General features: G+C 53.0%; 1 protein-coding gene across 1 annotated transcript in view; it reads right to left on the reverse strand.

Annotated features, from left to right (window-relative positions):
• The window catches only part of AFAP1L2 (actin filament associated protein 1 like 2), a 101,546-nt gene extending 98,130 nt beyond the window's left edge, over positions 1-3,416 (reverse strand). The window contains exon 1 of the mRNA XM_025192136.1: positions 3,290-3,416. The gene's annotated coding sequence lies outside the window, so the exon portion shown is untranslated. The remainder of the gene's footprint in view (positions 1-3,289) is intronic.
• Between the last annotated feature and the right edge of the window lie 222 nt (positions 3,417-3,638).

The following is a 3,638-nucleotide window of genomic DNA, read 5'->3' on the forward strand; positions in this document are numbered from 1 at the left end:
TCTTTCCCTTTCTTGCCATAGTATAAACCTCTTCCTCTGAAAATGCATGCTTTCATGTCCATCGCATCTGACCCACCTCTCAGTTTATCCCCCAGAGCAAGCAAATTGCTCTGCACACTTGCTTACCTACAATGGCTGGCTCCAGCAGTAACAAGCCGAGTTGGGAGCGTGGGGGTGGAGGTGCGGAGATAAGGGAAGGGGGGGCACACAATTTCTGTGCTGGGGGTGGAGGCGAGGTCTGAGAGCGAGGGGTGGCACGGGGTACAGGTTCAGGAACTGGGTGGGAAGGGGGCACATGAGCTCTGAGAGCAGGGGAGGAGGTGTGGGGGGAAGGAGGGGGACGAAGCAGAATCCGTGTCCTGGCAGCATTGCCGTACCACGACTCCAAAGCAGTCCTCTGCCCGCCCCAGCTGTGCTGCTCTTAAACCAACAGCAACCGGGGATTGTTTGGGAGTTCCCGACCCGGCAATGCTGCCGGGGTGCGGCTGCTGCAGGGGCGATTCTGATGCCCCTCCTAATGTGGCACTCGGGTCAGGCGCCCGTCTCACCCACCACTAAATCTGCAACAGGCATGTGCCCCGACTATGCCCTACTAGTGCCAGCAAGAACACGATGCCCCGACCAGAGCCATCCCCATCTCGCCCCCACATCACCATTTCACACCACTCAGTCATGCGATGGCTGGGGTTTCTCTTAAAGCGCCAGCTCCCGTCATCATGCAATAGTGCGAGAAGCTCAAAGAAAAAGGGTTGTGGCCCTTATGGTGAAGAGGAAAAAAAAGCCCTTGAAAACATGAACTTTATGGGCTAAACAATCAAAAGGCAAATAAAAGGTGGAGAATGTAATATCACTGTTATTTCAAATCTGATTATTTTTAAGCCAATCGCATGACTGAAGGGGGGTGGGGTGGGAGGTCTTAGCCCATGATTTTGGGAAGGTTGGAGTCGGCGACATTGCACCCTGTGTTTTCCAGGCCGGGAGCAGGGCTGGACTAGATCCGGGTGGTACCGGGAAACGTCTCTGGAACGAAAATTGCTCCTCTGTGGCATTAAACAAGAAGCTTCGACACTCCCAAACTTGCACAGAAACAGGTCTCTGAACCCACCCCCTCCTGCCGAAGGCCCTTGCAGCGGCCTCTCAGCCCGAATGCTTCCCACCAGTCCCCTCCCATGGGGGGCTCGGCTGGGGGTGACGAGCTGCCAGCAGGGAACGGGGCGAAAGGGAGGACTGAACGGCCTCGGGGACGCCCTCGGCGGCAGAATCAAGCTGCGCCTACTAACCCCCGCTTCACTAGCATGGCTCTCCTGGTATCCCCCACTGGCAAAGCATCCCACACACAGATGCAACTTCTTCTGCCAAAACTGTGCCTTTGCCAGGATCGTTGCACTCTGCCTCTCTACCCTGAGCCATACCAGCCCCATCAGCAAAAGACCAGTTGTGCTGGTGCAACTGCGTCTGCACCAAGGGCAGCACAGCAGAGACGGCACCTCACCACACCCCCGGGCTGGGTCGGACAAACCTGACCCCGCCGAGCCGGTCCGTCTGGTCTGCTGACCGGGGACAGGAGCTGCGATGATTCACCCTTCCAGGCAAAACAACACGAACGTGGGCTGCGTGGAGATGTCCAACAAATCACTCCTTGAGGAAGATGCACTGCTTTTACATCCACATAGCCTCAGATAAGAAAGTTTCTGCCTGGCACATGCCTGTGGCTTGCCCAGTCTCTGCTCCTTTCAATGGCTCCAGGTGTTCGTCATTCCCAGGCTTCACAGGTGTGAGACCTAACGACTTTCACCAGGGGACAGATTGTAGTGCATGGACACATCAAGCAGTTAAAGTAGCAGGAAACTTATTGTACATCAGCTGCTCAGTGGTAGCTGTTTCATGGTCTGCTCTATCCCACAGGTAGCGGCACAGCTATGAAACGGCCAATTTAGTTTCTACTTTACTGTAACGCAGCGTGGACCACAAAACAGCGACTGCAGAGCAGCTGACATGCAGCAAGTAGGACCTTCTATTCACGGGACTCAGTTCATCTAGCCTTACTTTCATGCCTTCCCTTAATCCAAAATGAACTTGTCCTTTTGAAGAGAGCAGGGCTGTATAATAGTCCTGAGGAAAAGACAAAAGCAGGAATATAAAAAAGGAAGGCCCAAGTACCCCATCATCTGTAAGGTCCCTTCCAGCTCCTAACAAGGGAGGATGGCCAAGTGGTTAGACAAGGACCCTAGGATCTGGGTACATCACACACTTACTGTGCGACTTTGTCGAGTCTCTTATGGCAAACCCTTAACATGCATCACATTTTGAAGCAGATCAAACCATTCAGACTCACATCAGAGCTGGAAGTTTGGAAGCAGGGTTTATGCGCTGGTCATATACAGCTAACTTTACATTTTGAAAGCCAAAAACTCAAACATATCTTTGTGTGTGCAGCCCACAAAGACCTGGGGGGGGGAGGAGGGTATGTAAAGCCTACTTGACTTGCAGCAATTGCCCGCTTGTGCCACGAAAGCAGACTGCGAGCACCAGAAGCATTCCCAGAGAGCAGCACGGACATGTCTGCACTCAATATGTTGCCTTGCATGAAAGGAACCAGTGAGAACCCCCCAAACAATCAAGCCATTCAAACCCAACTGCTCTTCCACAGCCTGGGACACAATGCAAAGAGATCCTCTGGTTTTAGGACAGGAAAAAACAAATGAGGAGGAAAGGTGCGGGGGCCTGACAAAGAAACAAACACAGCAACACAAAACAAGGGTGCATCCCACAGCTGACAGCATCCCGGGGGCAGGTATTTGAAGGCTCAAACCTTGTGGTACGCTGGCTTTTTGCATTGCGAGCAGTTTTCCTTGTGTGTTCAGAGGAGGAGGAGGGGTTGCAACCACAAATATACAGCCCCTTTCATTGTAAAGGTCTTCACAACCCGCACATGGTCTCATCACACACACACACACACACACCCCGGCTTTGGTGGCTAGTACAAGCCCCCAGTGTTGACTGCAGATGTCGGAGTGGAAATACATTACCGTCCTCAGACTTATGTAGCCGAGGCCAAAACAAGAACAGCTTCTGAGTATCCCCAGTAAAGTGCAGAGAGGAAGGCTCATATACACAAGCCACCACCTGCAAAATCTTTGCTTTTTTTTTTTTTTTTTAGGCTAGAGATGCATCTGTGCTGGAAGAGGCGGAAATAACGCTCCGGCTTGGGCGTGGGACGGGATTTGGCCTGCGGGCGGTTGCTGTGGATCTATTATTGAGCTGGGCAGTGGTTTTGGAATCCACTCACAATAACAGAAAAGGCTCCGTCTCCCGGATCCCCGCTGAGCAGACGATGGTGTGGGCCGACCCTCTACGCTGCAGCAGCGTCCCGCTCCAGAGTCTCTTATAAAGGGATAGGACGACAAATGCAAAGAATAAGGAAGGGACCGAGCCCAGCAGTGATCAGATTTAGGCTGTCTGGAGTAGCAGAAGCTGTCCTGTTGCAAACTCCAGGTCACCGATTGCCAGTGAGCTCAAGGCAAGTAACAGTGGGCAGCGCTCAGCTACCCCCGGCCTCCAGCACACCTGTGACATCTATAAGTGCCTGCCCTCGCACATGTGTGTGAGCTCGCTTAAACAAGGCCACCCTCTCTCAG

The sequence above is a fragment of the Alligator sinensis genome, unplaced genomic scaffold (assembly GCF_000455745.1).
Source record: "Alligator sinensis unplaced genomic scaffold, ASM45574v1 scaffold1026_1, whole genome shotgun sequence".
Lineage (NCBI taxonomy): Eukaryota > Metazoa > Chordata > Crocodylia > Alligatoridae > Alligator > Alligator sinensis.